We start from the raw sequence: 20,114 nt of genomic DNA, 5'->3' as shown, positions 1-20,114 counted from the left end.
CCCAGGTGGGATTTTGCTCCTTTAGACCAAACAAACAAATAAAAACAACAACAAAAAAAACACAAACAAACAAAAAAAAACTGACTTGGATGTTGTCCCCCTTGGAACATGACACTGTAGAAAGAAGGCAGAAGGAAACAGCACCAGTGCCCATGAAGGCCCCGGGGCACATGAAAGTACTCCTCAGATATTGGGGTGCCACACCAAACCCTCCATTTTCCACTCAGTCGGTGTTTATGAAAGGTATGTTTGCCTCTACTATACCTGCCATCATGGTCTGAATCAAGAGTTCCAGACAGACAGCACCTGCGTGGCCTACACTGGCAGCCACACACCACAAAGTTGCAGCCAGCCAGCTCCAGGGCTGGAGCTTCCTAAGGCCATGGGGGCTGCGGGGAGGGAGGTACACAGCTCTGGGAGGAAAAGGAGACCTGGTGGGGTAATGACGGTACCTTGTGTGCATAAAATCGAAACGCAGGGTTGAAACAAGACTCTCCCTGGTACTGCATAGTTTTGATAACACAACAGCTTTCTGTTATTTCAAAGTATATGTCTTTTTGTTCGCTAGTTTTTGTTTTTCAAGGCAGGGTTTCTCTGTCCTGCCTGTCCTGGAACTTGTATAGACCAGGCTAGCTTCGAACTCATAGAGATCAATCTACTTCTGTCTCCAAGTATTGGGATTACAAGTGTGTGCCCCCACACCCTGAAAAGCTTGTATCTTATGGCCTTCTTTATTTAAAGTTTTCCCTCTTGCTGTTCATCTGCATTTATTTTAAATGTTCTCCTGTTTTACAGAGGGGAATGACAGAAGAAGAAGTGTAGCAATGGCCAAAAGCACTCAGGAAAACCTTGTTCTTAGTGGTTGAAATAATGAGTGACTGACCTCTGTGGCGATTATCCACCAACTTTTGTGACAGCAATTGGAGTTCCTAAACTTAGATGGCGAGTCCCCTTAATGAAACTGGCCTAATTCTATGTTCTGTATGGCACCTAGTCACCGTGGCTGTGCAAGAGCCATTATTACCCAAAGCACCATAATAATGGCCAGGCCCTCCTATGACGTTATTGTTTCCTATCTGCTAGGACATTAATTGCCTTCCAACTTGCTCTAAAATTGGTAGTGCGGCACACCGCCAAGGCTAGACAGAAGGAGGCTGCTAGCGACACACGAAAAGGCTGTGTAAAAGGATGTGTGGCTCTTGCACTCTCGCTGGGCAGCTTCCTATTTGCACACGTTACTTCATGTGTTATAAGATGTCTTATCAGGCCCTAAGTCTTGCCTTCTATCTTACCGTGGTCAGTGCATGGTCTTTCCTTCGGTGAAATGATTCAGACATCTCTGAAGTTATTTTGGCTTTTCCACTTTCCTTTTATGGATTTTCTATGAGTCACTGAATTGAATGGGAGGTTATTTCTAAATTGGAAGGTGAGGATGAGAGAAAGGGGAAGAAGGTTCCGGAAGATAACTAGGAAAAAAAAAACACCTTACTGCTATGCATAGTTACTGGAGGAATAATTTCCGCTTAGTTTGATGATAGAAATGTGCAGTTGATTTAAATTTAACTAAAGATACAGGTTAGAAAATAGCAGCTTCCCCACCCCCAATAACAAGCTGTACAGTTTTAGATTCCGGTTAGCTTGCTCTGCAAAGGGTAGAAGGTTAATAAATAGAGGAGATATGGGACAATGAGTTACAGCAAAAAGGCAGGGGCAAAGTACAAAATTTCCAAAGTCCACTCCTGGTTCCACAGGAAGGCCTTCAACATGAGGCCTTGTGTCTGAGAGTACAGGCCTCCTTAAATTTATCACCACAGGTTTGCATATTCCAGGTGAAGTTGTAGAGAAGGTATATTTAAATTTGACTTAGAAATTGAAAGAGTAATCAGGCCAGCATTTTTTTCATTTAGGAGCCGGAAAAGCGGTAGGAATGAAAAAGAAAAGCAGAGAAAGCTAATGATGAATGTATTTCTAGGAGCAGAGAGTTTTTATAGCAACACCAGATTTCTCAAAAATGCCTACTGGGATTTGTACCCAGATGAATAAGAAATGCAATCATTTATTCTCGTGTATTGTACCAAGTGAGGGGAATAAAAAAACCTCTGCAATTCATTCAATAGTTCTAATTTAGACTGCTAGGAATAGCAGAGGTAGAGAGGGAGGGAAAGGAGCAAGAGGAGGAAGGAGGGAGGGGGTAGACGTTAATATCAGCCTTAGGAATAGGACAGGGAGAGAAGGCGGTAGGAGGAAGGAACTAAGGGACAGAAGGAAGGGAGGGAGGGAGGGAGGGAGGGAGGGAGGGAGGGAGAGAGAGAGAGAGAGAGAGAGAGAGAGAGAGAGAGAGAGAGAGAGAGAGTGGGGGGGGGGGGGGGGACGTTAGTATCTGCCAGACAGCTAGTAATGCTATTTAAGAATTGCTGAACTTAAAAGTCAAGTACTGTAAGGAAGGGGTGGGGGGCGAAATTCTCGTTTCCAAAGCACCATAAGGGTAAGTCGCTGCACGTTTATGCAAAACTTGCTGATGGTTTGTTTGGTCACTTGGCAGACCCAGGAGAGTGGGTCTGGAAGCTGGAGAACTCTCACTATGACAGACAGTTCGCTTTCTGGACGGTATTTATAATCGCAATGGAAGCGGATTGCTGCTTCAGAAAGGGCCGCGCTTTGCCCTAACCTGAAAGAACTTCAAGGGAACTTCAAGAAAACACGAGTCAATCTTTCATCTATGAGATACCTTTCTGCTGAGGAATTAGACCGTTCTTAAACACAGCCTCTGAAGTCGGTGTTTTGCAAACGCTACCACCGTAAGCTGGTAGAGGTGCGTCCCCTTGTAGGAAGAGAACAGGAGAAGGAAGAGTTTACAGCGCCAGTCCCACAACAAAGAGTTAACCCTTCCCGGTAACCTCGGACGTGAGCGTCTGTCCCGTCTTCGCTTTCTACTGCGCAACCAAACTGTGCACAGGGCTTGAACCAACCGCGGCCATCACACTCCTTGTCAGTTAAGCTAACAGACACTGTCGGTAGCCTATCATGACTCCGAACTGCCCAATCATCAACCAATTACAACTAAAGCTTGATCTAGGCCGGTTCAGGTCCGGGCGGGGGCGAAGACCCCGTCCAGGAAAAGGGGCGGTACAGACACGATGACGGGCAGGAATTGCCAACCAATCGTAGCAGAGAGCCGCCGCCCCTCTATCCAATGGATAAGTTGGAAGTGTGGTATGGGGCGGGCCTGTTGTCATGGGGGAGGTGGTGGCGCTTAGTGGCTACTGGCGGCGGAGGTAGAGTGTGAGGCGCCGGAGTTGTGCAGGGCCAGCGGCAGGTGAGTGCGGGCGAGGCTGGCCTGAGGTGCGGAGGCGGTGGCGGGCCGGAAACTCTAGCTTTGCGTTCCGAAGGCGGAGGCCGCGGTCCGGGGCTGCGGGCCGGGTTGCGTCGGGGCCGGGCGCGGCGCGGCGGGAGAGCGACTGGTTTCCTGCCGACGGAGTTGTCCGTCGGGAAGGTTGGTGCGGGACCCCGGCGGGCCAGGCGGGCCAGGCCGGGAGGTCCCCTGGGCAAACCAGCGGCTCGGTCCGGAGGTCAGTGACGGGAGGCCGGCGTGTGCGCGGCTTCCCGAAGAGACCGAGCGCCTGGGGTGTGCGAGCGGGGGCGACCCGGAGCGAGCGGCCCTGGGGCCGGAGAGACGAGGGGCTCCCGGGGCTTCTCGGTGTGCTGGGAGCCGTGGGGACCGAGAGAACTGGGAGTGGCCCCTGTCGGAGAGAGGTGGGAGGCGGGGAGACCCAGGGAGGCCGGGGTCCGGGGTGACACGGAGCGGAGGAAAGGCACCGAGTGGGGTGCGAACCCTCTCCCCCCAATCCCCGACAAGGGCAGCAGCGGTCGGAGGAGGAAGGGTCTGCGGGGTGGAGACCTTGAACTCACTGCTCGGGGTGGGACCGCCGCGCCCTGCCCCCCACAGCGAGTCTGGGACTGGAGTCGGGACTGAAGACCCTCAGAGTGAAGGCTTCGAGCGTTAGGAGTTGGGATCTGAGACTAGGTAGGGTAAGGGTTCAGCGGGAAAGTGGAAGTTCCCCTAAGCAAAAAGGAATGGAGGTAAGAGGGGAAGAGTAATTTCCCTGGAGGAAGGGAGTTAGTTAGATCTGGGGAAACTTGCCCGGCCGTGGGTGAGTGGTCTTGTGGAAGCTGGCCAGGACAGCTGATTAACAATGGTGCTAGAGAGGGCTTCTGAAAAAGAGGAGAAATTAATTCTACTAATATGCCAAGCAGGACCAGCCACGCTGCTCTTAAAAGCAAGGTTAAAGTGTCTTGGAGGCGAGGGCTTTTAGAAGTTACTTTTAGAATGACAGCGAAAATACTGGAAAATAAGGACATCAACAGAATGGGGAATTTGAGAGGAAAAGGGGAGGAGTAGCTGAACTAAAGGAGTGAACCTGTGACTTGATCAGAAAGAGGATATTTGTGAACTGGATAGGCATGCCCTGCTAAACTGAAAATAAAAATTCTTTGGGCCATCATGCACCTGGCAATACTAACAGTTTTCATGGGGTTTAAATCGTATTTGTTTATTTATTCATTCATTCATTTTTGAGACAGGGTCTCATTCTGCAGCCATGACTATTTTTTATTTAGTCCAGGGGAGCCTTGAACTCAGACTCTGCCTCTGTCTCCAGAGTGCTGGGATCATAGGCATTTCAAAACAATTTAGGTATTTGTAGAACTTTTGGAATAGTGACTGGTGCAGAACTCAGGATTGGATTGTTACACAGAAAGATCTGAGATTTTAAACGCAGTTGTATTCTGGCTTGGTACTGTTTAGTTTGCTCCACCTTAGGCTTCTGATTCAGTAGTTCTAGGGTGGGGTCCAAGAATTTGTAGTTATCTAAAGAGATGCTTTATGTTCTTCAAGGGCTCATACTCTGAGAACACCTTGCTTTAATGAAAAACAGTAGTAATCAGTAACCTTAAAATACCGGGTATCTGCCCGTCTTGCTGAAGGGATAATAGAAGCAAATTATGGGGGGGGGATTGAGAGAATGTCTTATTACAACGGGTATCCCCCCAGTACTGTGAATGGTACTCTACCTCACACTTACTAGGCATGGGCTCAGTTACTGAGTGCTACTGTTCCAATCCCAGAATATTTTTTTAGTTTCTTTTTAAAATTGGATTATGATTACTTAGTAATTTATTGTACCATTACTGTACCACCAGCATTGAAAGTAAGGATACATTAGTCTTGCATTTGGTGAAGAAAAATATTCTTTAGGGAAGCTTCTTGTACCCATATGTTTTAGGTCACAATGTAAAATATATTTCTTACATTTCTTACAAACTTCAGAGAAGTTTGACAAACTGATTAGCATTATGCAGTGTGGTAGAAGCAACCCTTCAACAATAAGGGACTAAGCTATTTATCTTTGTTTTGTTTTGTGGTAGTTCTCGGGTGGTGATAGTCAGTTTGATCTTGTATATTGTATTGTGCTTCTGATTCTGTGGAACTCTTGGATGTTGAGAGCCTTTGGCATGAGTACTTAAGAGGAAGTCGAGGCAGAGAGACTGCTGTTTCTCAGGTGGCCTCATGTTTACCAGTGTTTCTTTCTTTAACCCTTGTTCTGTAAAAGACACGTGTACAGACATACTAACATCAAGCAACTAACTCTAAATCGAATTAGGATATTTCATGTATGATAAACAAACACAAATAGGATATTTCATGTATGATAAACAAACACAAAATAAACATTTCAAGAGAGAAAATGAAAAGATAGCTTATTTTTAGAGACTAATCTCAGCACCTCTAAGACAGGAGGATTGCTAGAAGATAGTGGCCAGATTGGGCCTGAGAATGAGATCAGTCTTCAAAAACCAAGGTGGAGGTGGGGTGGGGAAAGAGAAGGAGCACAGATTGGGTAGAAGCTTAACCACTGTGGCACTTGTTTGCTGTAAAGGAGCTTTTGTCTTGGTGGGTTTTAATTTCCCCAGTGAACTAGGTTCATTGTACTTTGTAAGCTTGCTTGAGGAACCTAAATGTAATTTGCAGTAAGCATTTAAAGCTGTAATAAGTGTGAGTGTTTTGTGCTACTCTTGGGTTAGTTTTTCCTCTAGAAAACCAGACAGCTGCCAGGCATGATGGTGCACAATTATAATTCAGACACTTGGGAGGATGAAGCAGGGGAATTGATGTTAGTGGAAGGCTAGCCTGGGTCACATAGCAAACCCTTCTCTTTTTCTTTTCTTTTTTGTTTGTTTTTTGAAACAGGGTTTCTCTGTGTAGCCCTGCCTGTTCTGGAACTGGCTTTGTAGCCCAGGCTAACCTGGAATTCAAGAACTCACCTGCCTCTGCCTCCTGAGTACTGAAATTGAAGGCATGTACCACCTCACCTGGCGAGCCATTTTCTCAAACAACAGCAATAATAACAGCAAAAACAAAGCAAAACTGAAAGCTAGGTGACTTATTTTCAAACTAGATGGAATTGCTTTAGTTCTGTTTTGATGCCTTTAAGAATAAAGAAGGCAGTTTGAAAACTGAAAAAGGTGATCCTTGCAGTTCCCTTTAAAAATCTTTAATCCAGGGGATTATGTAACCTTTCATTAATGTTTTATGAAATTGTGAAGAAATATTGCTGCAGCTTTGCATCAATATTTTTTTTAGTTCCCCCTCTTTTTAAATTCTATTTCAGATGGTTCTAAACTAAAATTTTGATTCCAAAAAAATTCTAAATAGAAGGCCAGAAAACAACCATTTTATGTTTGATTTCAAAAATAGTCTCTTCACAAAATAAATTTACTATTTGGGGGTTGGGGTGGTGTGGACAAACTTCCAAAAATATTCAATTTTTTACATTGACTTAAATGCAGTATTCCTACCACTAGTGTGATTGTTGTTTAAGTCTTTGTATGTTTGTGTAGAGCTATACTAACTGATGGGAAAATTAAAGTCTTAAGTGTGGAGAAAAATGCAAAAGTTCTTTTAATGTTGGACGTTGAGCACTTAGATTACTTGCTTTAATAACTGGACTTTAATCAGTTAATGTATTATTCACCCATAATTTAATCATACTTATCTAGGAATAGCTTTGATCGTTCAACTCATTTTACAGTGAAATTTATTAATCTGACATTGAATAAATGATAGATTCTAAATCCCAAAGAAAGAGACTCACTTTCACTTATCAAGGCTTATTTAGACAAGTGATTTTTAAATGTAGTTTTAATTAGTAGTAGTTAATTATTTGATCTTCTATTTCAGGTAGGTCTCTCCCTCCGTTATATATAATAGCTTCTGTTCCACCTTTTCTGCCTCCTTGTCTCAGCTGCTCATGCCACAAATCCTTGTAAATGTTGGTGCCCGAGAATCCAGTTTGTAAAAGCACAAGCTCCCTCTATCAGAAAAGATTCTGTAGTAAATTTACCAACTTTTTGAAAAGTATTTAGTCAATAAAGTACTTGAGAAGCTTTTTAAAGTTTATTTTTAGAAATTTTGATTTTGTAGCATATTTTGAATTTAATCACTAGGTGAAGAAATACTCTACAAGGTTTTAGGATATATATTCAGAAGTAAGACCTAGGGGAGAGGGATTTTGTATATAGTTTGTATAAACTGTGCACTTTGAAATCTTGATGGAAAAGGAGAGCTGAAATTAAGGGAGAATGAGAATCCTGGCATGCTCAAGGAAGAGTCTGGAGGATCTGCAGGAAGTGTGGCGAGAGGAGTGAGCGTTGGCAGTTTTCCTGGGGTGACATATGTAAAGGGGGACGATCCTATTTGCAGCTTTCTGCATGGACTCATTCTTAGTGCTCTCCGGTTTCTGCTGCTTCCCGGAACTCTTTTGTTTTCTTCCACTCGGGAAATAATGCTAGGGTGCAAGTAAATAGACTGAGGTTTGGAGGCCTGGACGATGAGACCCTGGGAAGGGCCGTCTAGATTTATTGCTTCCCTTATCTCTTAGTGCTGGTGATGTAACCCAGAGCCTTGAGTATGCTAGGCAGCACTGATAGAGCCTTACCTCAGCCATGTTTATTTATAAGAAATCTCAGGATTAGCCAAGGAACTTCTGTGTTAGCCATTAATATTCAATGACTTCCCCTTTCTCTCCACCAAAAGCTTAGTCTCTTTACATTTTTTGTTATATTTTTAAATTGTGTATTTGTGTGCAGACATGGCAACAAGTTTCTTACTGGACAAGACATTTCATTGTTTCTGTTTTGTTTTTGAAGTACTGGAGATCAAAACCAGGGCCTCACACACACTAAGCAAATATTCTACTATTGAGCTGTACCCTACATCTCTCTTCACTTATTTGTTGCTACCTTATGCTTTTATTTCTTTTCCTTATTTTTGTTAATTATATTTTGAGGTGCTGGAAGTTAAACTCATGGCTTTGTATGTGCAAGGCAAATGTTAAACACTGAGTTTTAGTTCTAGCCCTAAAAGTACTTAGGATGATTCCTGGGCATCTTAAATTTTTAAACGTTATTTATTTATTCTTTTTGTTTTTCAAGATAGGGTTTCTCTGTAGCTTTGGAGCCTGTCCTAGAACTCTCTCTGTAGACCAGGCTGGACTTGAACTCACAGAGATCCGCCTGCCTCTGCCTCTCTGAGTGCTGGGATTAAAGGCATGCACTACTACCACCCGGCTTTATTACTAATATTTTCATTTTTTATATATATGAGTGTTTTGTTTATATAATATGGGCACTGTGTATGTCTGGTACCCTCAGAGGTCAGAAGAGGACATTAGATCCCTTGGAACTGGAATTACAGATGGTCTGCCACCGTGTGGGTGCTGGGAATTGAACTTAGGATTTCTGGAAGAACAACAAGTGCTCTTAAATGTGGAGTCACCTCTCTAGCACCCCCACCACCAACATTATTGCTCTTTAGTATAAGAATGTGTTAAAGTCTGGAGATACTGTTGCACGCCTTTATGCCCAGCACTTGGGAGGCAGAGGCAGGCAGAGGCCAACCTGGTCTACAAAGCAAGTGCCAGGAAACTTGCTGTCTGGACCCCCCCCCCAAAAAAAAAAAAGACTATATTACTTACTTTCCTCACCACTGTGACAAATTCCCAGAAAGAAGGAACTAAAGGGAGGAGGGGTTCATTTGTAGTTTAGCTTAAAGGGAGATATAGTTCATCATGGCAGGGATGGCATGGTGGCTGGGGCTCCATCTATAGCAGAAGGAACCTGTGTTGTAACTTGTTATATCTTGTCAGATTGTGAAGCAGAGAGCTTGGACTGGAACTGGGGTTAACCTGTATAGTCCTCAAGACCTACTGCCAAAAAAAAAAAAAAAAAAAAAGACCTACTGCCTAGTGACCCATTTCCTTCAACAAGGCCCCACTTTCTAAAGGTTCTACAATGTACTCCAAATAGCACTGCTTGGATGCCAAGTGTTGAAGCATAGAGCCTCAGGGACATTTTACATCCAAACTGCAACATTTTTTTTTAATCATTGTTCCGTATAGACTCAGGTACTATCTTATAATATGAAATTCAACCTTAAGAGTCTACATAATTGTGATAGTATCAACAGTTACTAAAGTCCAAAGCCCATATGTTGACAGAGGTGTCTGTCCTGCCTGGTACCACAGCCATTCAGTTCCAAAGAAACACACAGAGGCTTATATTAATTATAAACTGGTTGGCCTATTAGCTCAGGCTTCTTATTAACTCTTATATCTTTAACCCATAATTCTTGTCTGTGTTAGCCACGTTACTTGGTACCTTTTATCAGTGAGGCATTCTCATCTTGTGCCCTCTGTGTTTGGGTGATGACAGCAGACTGAGTCTTTCTCTTCCCAGAATTCTCCTATTCTGGTTGCCTCACCTATACTTCCTGACTGGCTACTGGTTTGTTGTAAGGAGGGAGGCCGCTTGTTGGTTCCTGGCTGCTTGGCCTCGAAATAATCACACAGAAACCATATTATTTAAATCACTACTTGGCCCATTAGCTCTAACTTCTTATTGGCTAACTCTTACATCTTAACCCATTTCCATTAATCTTGTATTGCCACATGGCAGTGGTTTACTGGGTAAAGTTCCAGTGTCTCTGACTCCGCCCTTCTTTCTCCCAGCATACAGCTTAGCTTTGCCCACCTAGTTTTGTTCTTCCCTACCATAGGCTCTAAGCAGTTTCTTTATTCATTAGCCAATAAAAGCAACACATAGACAGAAAGACCTCCCACACCACTGGTGAATCAGCATTTTATTAAACCAACACAAGTGACAAATCTTTACAGGGTACAAGACCATTGTCCCACATCACTTTTTAAAGTAAGAACTCTGAGTCTAATCTCCTTTGTTTAACTTTTTTCCTGATCATTATCCATAACAAATTGTAACCAACACTCTAAACAAAGACAACTATCCATAATCCATTCATCTGTTGTCAGAGGCTGCTCGTTTGTTCCCGGCCACTCAGACTCAAAATAACTACACAGAAACTGTATTATTTGCAATACTGTTTGGCCAATAGTTTATACAGCTTTTTAGCTAGCTCTTATATCTTAAAGTAACCCATTTCTTTTAATCTATGTATTACCATGTGGCTGTGGCTTACCAGCAAGATTCCGGTGCATCTGTCTTCTGTGGTGGCCACATGGTGTCCCCTTGACTCCACCTTCTTTTTCCTAGCATTCAATTTAGTTTTCCTGCCTAGCTCTATTCTGTCACAGGCCAAAGCAGCTTCTTTATTTAATAAAAGTAACACATATACAGATGGACTTCCCACACCCCCCACAGTCCCTTCTGTGGCAAACTCTTAACTGTGAGCACCTACAGAATAAAAATAGGTTGCATACTTCCATTGCACAGTGGAGGAATGAAGTTAGCATGAAGAAATTGACTGAAGTACAGGGCAAACTACAAACCCTGTAACTTTATATCTGGCTTCTGGGTTTGGAATTGTGTACTCCATTGGATTGGAGCTCTGCCCTTAGTTCTGTCACCTGTAGTACATGTGGCCTTTCTCTAGAGCTGTCTCTTCTCAGTACCTGTATGTAGTCAGATTTTCCTTTGGGCAGTCATCTCCCAAATAATGACAGACTAATTATAATTAATTATGAAAACATATCCTATAGCTTACTCTTGTTCCTAACTAGTTCTTATAACTTAAATTAACCCGTTTGTATTAATTTACATTTTGCCACGTTGTGTTAACCTCTCCCATCTGGCACTTCCTGTTTCTTCTCTGTGTCTCCTGGCATCTCCTTTCTTCTTCCCAGAGCTTTCTTTTCCCAGAAGTTCTACTATACCTCCTGCTAGCTATTGGCCATTCAGCTATTTATTATACCAGTCATAGCAGTGCATCTTCACACAGCACAGATACCCATAACACCTGTAGCTTTCCTTGTAACTCCTAAATACTAGGTTTCCATTGCAATTTAGGCTTCACCCTCAAAGAGTCACATATCACCTTTTCAGGGCCTCGCAGAGAGAGCCTTCTCTATTTACATATTGCCTGGCCTCATTGTCCCCCTCCCTCCTGGAACCTTAGTACAAGCATGCCTCCAAAATCAGCACCACCTGGATGGTGCCAGATTCTGTTGCCAGCTCAGCGTGTAGCTTGGTTTCCACATGTCATAGTTGTAGTAGTTTCCGAGTACCTGGGTGGATGAGTCCTAAGTGGCCCTGTTGGATCAGGGCAACATTGCTCTGGCACTCTGTTCAAACACCTCCTCCTCCTTTCCAGGCACTCTTCTTCTTAACTGAAGATTTTCCAAAGGAGTTTCCACTGTTATACCTCAGAGCTTCCTGTGGGTGGGCTCTTGCAAAGTGTACTGAAAAGAATTCTTTTTCTTCAGTATGATCAGTTTAATAACTGATAATGGACATTTGTCCATATTCACCTCGTATGCAGCCATAAATGTTCTTGTGCTTTTCTCCTTGTCAGACTAAATACTTTTTCATGTCTTTCTGCTCCATTTTGGCTTAGCAGTTTCACTGAAAACCTAGTTGAAGGCAACCAGCAATAAACATGCCACAGCCTATATGCTATGCTGTGCTGAAATTTTCTCTGCCAAACGATTAATACATTTTGAATTCAATCTCACTCAAATTAATCAGGATATAGAATATAGCCAGATTTTTTCCAGAATTTAACATGGATTGGACCTGTAGCTCAATTCCTTTTATCTTTTTCTCCCTCAAAATTTCATGAGTCTCTACTGTCTGCATATCCAATGACATTCTGTTTTTCCATACAATAGAACCTGTTAAGCTCTATTGACAGCATTTCAAAACTTCTTGGCTCGTTGATTTGAACTCTTCCACATTCTTTCCACAAGTTAGTTTCAAAGACCCATGAACCGCACAGTCAGGCTTATTACAGCAACAGCCCCATTCCTGGTACCAATTTTCTGTGTTAGTTAACCTTTGTCACTCTGGAAAACTAAGGTAGGAGAGATTCATTTTTGAGTCATGGTTTAATGGGAATGCAGTCCATCTTGTCAGGGAAAGCATGGCTGCTAGGGCTCTGTCCATGGTGATTGGTGCTTTTGGCATGACTTGTTGCATCTAGGCAGACCAGGAATAGAGAGAGAACTTGGCCTGGAAATGAGGCTAAACCAACCCCTAGGAACATACATCATCCAGCTAGGCTGGACATCCTAAAAGTGGAACAATCTCCAAAAACAGTGCCACCATCTGGCTACCAACAGTTTAACATATGAGCCAGTGAGCAATGAATTCATCCAGAACACATTGTAGTTTTCGGTATTCCTTAATTAAGATAAATCCCCCTGTTCCCTTCTTAAAACGAAAAATCAAATCTGGAATCTTACAGAGCCACAGATTAGCCTGGTTATTACGGAGGCTTATCTGTGTCTGCCATATAGTAAAACTTGAAAAGATGTGACTTGTGTTTAGATGAAACACGATAAAATGGGCAAAATCCAAGTTTTATAACTGTATAAACAAATTCTCTTTACCTTATTAATTTATGGATTGGGTAGTTTATTAACTCCCAAACTCAGTTTTTTTTCTGTCTATAAAATTGAATCTGTTCTATACTCATTACTAGATTTTTGTTGATAAAGGAGAGGCATTTTGTAATTGCCTTGTTTGTGGTAAGCATTGAATACATGATATTGGTAAGTTGTTATAATCAAAACAACTTTAGACTTCTCTTTGTAAGGTGGGCTAGTATCCCAGATAATGTAATTATATACTATTTGGCAGTTAGGAAAAAGTGGACTTTAGCATTTTACATATAAAGCTGGAGATGGATAGTTGAAGAACACACACTGCTTTTGTGGAGGACCAGAGTTCGGTCCCTATGTCAGGCAGCTCATTACCTCCTGTAACTCTAGCTCTAGGGGATCCAGCTTTCTTTTGGCCTCTATGGGTGCTGCACTCATATATAAACATTCATAGATGACAAACTCATGTACACAACTAAAAATGAAATCTTTAAAAAAGAAAACTTACATTTTAAAGCACTTAACTGTTGTCTTGTGGTTTTGGCACTTTTGTTGACTTGGACTATAAAACTCAAGGCAAATTAGGCCAGTATTTTATTGTGTAGTTAGAGACTGACTCAACTTATAACCAGATCTTCTTCCAAATAAGTAAGTTTTTTATAACAATGGGAAGGAAATATTAGCTCTCTTTTCAGAAAAAAAGCTCAACATTATATTAATGACTTTGTTAATGTTATTGCTTTTATTGCATGATTTCATAAGTAAATGGTTTTATTTATTTGCTTGTTTTAAACAGAGTTTTGCTCTGTAGCCCTGCTGGTCTGGTACTTACTGTTTAATCCAGGCTGTGCTTGAACTCTGTAGCACTTTTCCTGTCTCAGCATTCCAGGGTCTGGGGCAATTAGATAAACATACATAAAAAGTTGCACTGGGACCCTGTCCTACCTATACACAAAAATTACCTCAATAGGTCCTAAATGGTAGAAAATATGAAAATATATTATATATAGAGATGTGTTATGAGAATATGTAATATAGAAAATGTATAGAAAATTCTCTATAGATGGTAGAAAAGATTTGCAAATTGTGTCTGGTAAGAGACTTATATCCATAACATATAAAGAAATCTTATAATTCATAACAATGAAAAGACAATTCACTTTTAAAAGATAATCAATCCATTGATAGAATCCAAATAGACAAATTTCTTCAAAAATACAAAAGACCAATAAGTACATTAAAAATTAACATTATTAGCCATCAGAGAAATGCAATCTGCTTAGCATATATTAGACTGTCTATCTACTTAGCATTTATAAGAGTGGTCTTACACTTAGTGGCACACACCTGCTTGTTATCGAAGTTCTAGGGAGGCTGGGGAAATAAGTTCAGCCTGGGCAGTGTAGTGTGACCTACAGTGTAGTAGTAAAACAAAAACTAAATACTACTATTCAGTGGTAGTCTTGCATGGATGAGGCCCTGGACTTAATCCCCAACATGGCAGGGAGGACAGAACAGTAACCAAGCACAGGTGAGGATGTGAAGAACCTGGGCCCTTTAGCTGACTGTCTGTGATGGGGCATAATTGCAATCCGCAGACTGGGGAGGTGGAGGGAGGAGGATAAGGAATTCACGGTCAGCCTCTGCAATATAGTAGAGTTGAAGGGCAGCCTGGGCAGCATGAGAGTCTGTCTTAAGGCCCTCTGCACATATCTTACAGACGTGTAGCTTGGTTTTGTGTGGGAGCAGGGGTTGTCTGTTGCCTGCTTTTGGGACCCTTTTCTCCTACCAAGTTGCCTTTCTAGGGTTAATAGGAGAGGAGGTGCCTAGTCTCACTGCAATTTGATATACCATGGCTGGTTAATACCCATGGGAGGCCTGCACTTTTCTGAAGAGAAACTGAGGAGTGAATTGCCGGGGTTGGGGGGGGGGGAGGACTGCAGTTGGAATGTAAAAACAAAACAAACAAACAAACAAACAAACAAAAATAAGTACAAAAAAACACCAAAAGGAAAAGAAAACAAAAGAAAGAAATTGAAATTTCTATTCTCATTGCCTGTGGGAATGTGAATGATGCAACTGCTTTCTAAAACTCCACAGGGTTGGACCTGTGAAACCACTCAATGGATAAAGCACTTGCCACACAAACCTGACACCCAAGTTCTATCCCTGGAGCCCACATAAATATTTCCAGAAGGAAGCAACCAACACACACACAAAACCAAAACCCTTACCATATAATCCAACTATACCACTACTAGGTACATACCCAGTAGAAATAAAAACACATGTCTGCACAAAAATTCATATAGTGGAGACAAAGAGATTTTGCTACTCTTTGCTACAAAGAGTGTTTGCTACTCAGGGCTGGAGAGATGACTCAATGGTTAGTTAGCATTACTTGCTGCTGTTGCCCAGGGCTCAGGTTTGGTTCCAGCACCCACATTAGGCATTTACAGCTGTTAACTCAGTTCCAGGATCCATTGTCCTCTGGCCTATGTGGTGACCTGCATGCACATGTATACATAAACTCATGCAGACACACACATAAATTAAAATAAAAATCTTTAAAAAGTGCTTGATGCTCTTCCAGAGTTCTGTCTGCAGCAGCCACTGTACGCAGTTCATAACTGCCAATAATTCTAGTTCCAGGGACAGATGTGCTCTCTGGCTTCCTTGGGCTAAAAATATGAGCAGTGGGTCTGGTAAATGACACAGTGGAGAATGGCCTTGCCCTGGAAGCCTGACAGTCAGTCTAGTTTATTCTCAGGAACTCATGTAAAGGTGGAAAGAGAACTGACTTCACAAAGTTGTTGTCTGACCTTTGTGTGCACATCCTGACACGTGTGCTCCCACACGTCCTATACAGGCACGAATAGCAAACTTTTTTTTTTTTTAAGTAAAATATGAACTGAGGAGATAGCTCATCAGTGGTAGAGTACTGACCTACTATTTGTGAGGCACAAGAGTTGATCTCTAGTACTATCGAGAAAAGAAAAAATAAATATCTTTCAACATGTGAGATTTACTTGGCATTTTGAAGGAAACCTTTGTTTGTAGAACTCTCTTCTTGAATTAGAGTTAAGAATATATTTATCATATATTATTAAAAGTACACATACATACATATTTATGTGTGTATATATGTTATATAATATATATATAGTTTTTTAAAAATATTTATTATGTATACAATATTCTGTCTGTATGCCTGCAGGCCAGAAGAGGGCACCAGACCCCATTACAGATGGTTGTGAGCCACCATGTGGTTGCTGGGAATTGAACTCAGGACCTTTGGAAGAGCAGGCAGTGCTCTTAACCTCTGAGTCATCTCTCTAGCCCAATAGATATAGTTTTTTTTGTAGTGCTGGGGATCAAATCCAGGGCCTTGTACATTTTAGGCAAGTGTTCTATCACTGAACTATGTTCTCACTGCTAAATGGGAGATTTAGTGTTTTCCATATGATTTTTTAAAGATTATTGTTATTTTTTACATGTATGGGTGTTTTGTTTGCACATTGGATTTTGCACCATGTGCATGCAGTGCCTGTGGAGGACTGAAGAGGGCGTCAAGTTTCCTGAGACTGGAGCTGCAGGCAGTTGTGAGCTGCCATATGAATACTGGGAATCCAGCCCTGAATGAATATTATTTAAAATATTTGCTACCATAATGGGGAGAAAGTAGTAACTGATTTTTTAATTTTGTGTATATTTGATGAATTCAACATTGTCAATCATTCAGTGATAGAGCCTGAGCTTAACCTGGGTTCAATCTTCAGCTCCAAAAATATAAAATAAGATCATTAACTTTTAAGTATTTCCTTTTTAGTGATGGAAACAGCCACTTTTTTTTTTAAAAAACTAAATCAGTCTAATCTGTAATTACAGTGTAAATATTTGTCCCTGTATCCACAGACAAGCAAAGTCTTCACACCTCATCAAGGACATTTCTCCTTGCAATTAATGGAGAGCGTTACAGAAAAACAAAACCAATCAAAATGCAGAGTTGTATAGTCCAGTCCCAACTTTCATATCTGCAACACAACTCTTGTGCCTGAGGCTCGGGACCATTATAGAAAGGGGGCGTACATGTTTGTGTGTGTGTGCATATGTACGAAGGCCAGAAGTACATTCTAGGTATCTCATTATCTACTCTCTACTGTATTTAAACATTTTTAAATTTTTTATTTTGTGCATATGGGTATTTTGTGTATGTCTGTGTACCACATGCATGCCTGGTGCTGGTGGAGGACACACGAGGGTGTTGAATTTTCTGAAACTGAAGTTACTGATAGTTGTGAGTACTGGGTGCTGGGAATTGAACCTGGATCCTCTGGAAGAGCTGCTAGTACTCTTAACCACTGAGCCATCTCTCCAGTCCTGTACCTTCCATCCCTTACTCTGTTTTTGAGACAGGGTCTTATGAATATGGAGCATCTTAATTCTGCTACACTGGCTGGCCAGCATACCCCAGGGGCCCTCCTGTTTTACCTCCTCAGTGCTAGAATTGTCGTTGTGTACTCTCATGCTCTGCTTTTTACATGGGTGCTAGGGATCCAGACCCAGGTCTTCTTACATGCACAACAAACACTTTATTGTGACTGAGCCATTTCCCAAAGTCCTAAATATCTTAACAAGTATATTTTATTGCTGCATATGAATCTAGACTTACTAACTTGATCTGTAAGAGCAAGGCTAATTTATAATTTAAAATGAACACAGTTATTTCAAGTAAATGACTTTTCAAAGTTTCATGCCACGGGGATAATTCATATTGAATTTTGGACTTAAGCATTTGCTGTTGACTATTGGGGATTTGGTAACTTAAATGACAAAATGAATACTTAAGGCTGTGTTATATAGAGTTCCTTTTTTAGTTTTGCATATTCAAATGAGGAGAGATGAATTTTTTAAACTATTATCTAGTATTGTGATTTAGGAAAGGCAGAATGTATTTTTCTCCCCTTTAGAGAGGTGTCTATGATTGAGCTTTCTGATAAATTATCCTACCTGCTTATTTCTTCAGCTGAAATAATAAGACATAGGATTTCTCTTTTCCTATTACATCAAACCCAGAAAGGGCCCTTGGCTTTATTTTTGTTTTATGCTGTAAGTTGCTGTGTGCATATAAGTTCTTGGAACCATGAGGGTGTTTGTAATCAAGTCAGAAACAGCATAATACTTTTTAGAAGGTGAAGTTGATCTGCTAGTGAGGAATAAATACAATTCAGTATGCTACCCTATATCATATATTCGTTCGTAGAAAAGATGAACTTCAAATAAATGTTTGTCAGAGGGTGAGTGACTGCACAAGAGCAGAGGCACTGTGGGAGCTAGAGACATGACCTAGCAGTCTAGAACACTGGCTGCTCTTCTTTAACTCCAGGAGACCTAACAACTTCTTAGGTCTCCTTGGGCACCAGGCACTCATGAGGTGCACAGGCATACATGCAGACAAAGCACCCATGTACATAATTTTTATTGTTGTTGTTTTTTTGAGACAAGGTTTCTCTGTAGCTTTGGGGGTACATAAATTTTTTTTTAAAGTAGGTGTGTGTGTGTGTGTGTGTTTGTATAAAAGAGTACAGGTACTTTGATTAAACTGAGGTCTTAGAAGATTCTTTTTGTCTTCACTCTCTCCATCCCTTTTTCCTCCTCCTCCCTCTTCTTCTCCCCACTTTCTTTCAGCAGTTTTGCATGGTTAAATAATAGATAATTATTTGGGGCTATATTCCTACAATGGACCCCAACAGACAAGGCTCTTTAAAAAAGTCCCTTTATAGTCATGCTGCACATGTAGAAGTCAGAGGACAATTTGGAGGGTCAGTTGTCTCCACCATTTGAGTCCCAGGGATCAAACTCAGGATGGCAGCTTGGCAGCAAGTATATTTGCCCCCAGAGCCACCTTGCCACCCTCAGTGACACCTTTTCAGGGTGTGTGATGGATGCGGGCTGGGGCAGGTGCTCTGCCGCAGTGCTGCTTCCCAGGCCAGTGTCTTGTCAGTTTCCCCTTAAACTGCTAAGATTTTTTAAAAAGTATTAGCTGTTTACCAGAATTTATGGTAGATTTTAGGAATTATTTGGTTCTCTAAAAGATTCATTAGAATTCTGATTCAGAGTATCTCAGCTATTAAAGGTAATTAGATACTTTTGTCTGGGTTATTCCTAAAATTTTCTTTATTTTTCAGCATTTTAAATGTTTCCTTCTTTTTCAATATAAGATGTATTTTTTTCTTTTTTTTCTGTGTGTGTGTTTTATACACAAAGGTCAGAGATCAACTTTGGGTGTCTGTTCCTGAAGATTGATCCATCTTGTATTTTGGGGCAGGATGTCTCACTAGGATCTGGAGTTTACCAGGTATGTTAGGCTGCTGGCCACCTCCCTAGCTCTCAGATTATAAACTTGCGTGGCTTTTTATGTAGGTTTTAGGCATTGAAATCAGGTCCTCATGTTAGTGCGGCATGCATTTTACTAATTGAGCCATTTTCCCAACCTGCTTTCTTTCTCTTTTTTTTTTTTTTTGTGGTTTTTGTTTGTTTGTTTATTTTGTTTTGTTTTTGAGACAGGCTCTTAGCTATGCTAGAACTCATTCTGTAGATCAGATTGGCCTCAAACTCAGAGATCTGCCTGCCTCTGCCTCCCAAGTGCTGGGATTAAAGGTGTGGGCCACCACCATCCAGCAGGTAAGATTTTTGTTATCATATTTAGCTTCATGGTATCATGAAAACAAGCATAGTCTAGAGGCCACAATTAGACCTCAGTTTTCCCAAGACCTTTAGTTTTTGTTTTATTTTTGTTATAGTTGTTGTTTTGACAGGGTCTCTCAATGTAGCCCAGGCTGGCCTTGACTTGTTATCTTTTTGCCTGTATTACCCAAGTGGTGGGATTATATGTCTGGCATGGGCCTAGTTCATAATGGGGACAGTGTTGCTGGTATAGACCTTGGAGGGTATGAGTTTTGCTGCTGTAATGATTGTTACAGCTTTGGTATTAGGGTCCAGCTTTGGTGTTCAGTGAACAGGAAGGAACCAGAAACCTCACAGAAGGTATGATGCAGCTGTGTTGATCTCTTTCAAACATGCCTGCAGACCTTCCTGTAGGTGCGCAACCTGTTTATACTCACTTGATCATGTTCTCAATTTTGTTTTATGTTTAAACACAAAGAGAATTTTATAAATATGGTTTTTAATAACGCTGCATTTTCT

General features: G+C 41.5%; 1 protein-coding gene across 11 annotated transcripts in view; it reads left to right on the top strand.

Annotated features, from left to right (window-relative positions):
• Positions 1-1,824: 1,824 nt before the first annotated feature.
• Positions 1,825-20,114, top strand: part of Numb (NUMB endocytic adaptor protein) — a 122,643-nt gene continuing 104,353 nt past the window's right edge. For 8 of the 11 annotated variants that reach the window (XM_050164538.1, XM_050164537.1, XM_050164544.1 and 5 more), the window contains exon 1: positions 3,323-3,493. The gene's annotated coding sequence lies outside the window, so the exon portion shown is untranslated. The other 3 variants (XM_050164536.1, XM_050164534.1, XM_050164535.1) reach the window with 3 other exon arrangements.

Source organism: Alexandromys fortis, unplaced genomic scaffold (assembly GCF_014885135.2).
Source record: "Alexandromys fortis isolate MF-2015 unplaced genomic scaffold, M_Fortis_MF-2015_v1.1 scaffold_159, whole genome shotgun sequence".
NCBI classification, from domain to species: Eukaryota; Metazoa; Chordata; class Mammalia; order Rodentia; family Cricetidae; genus Alexandromys; species Alexandromys fortis.
The sequence above is the reverse complement of the archived record's forward strand: the minus strand, read 5'-3'. Positions and strand labels throughout refer to the sequence as shown.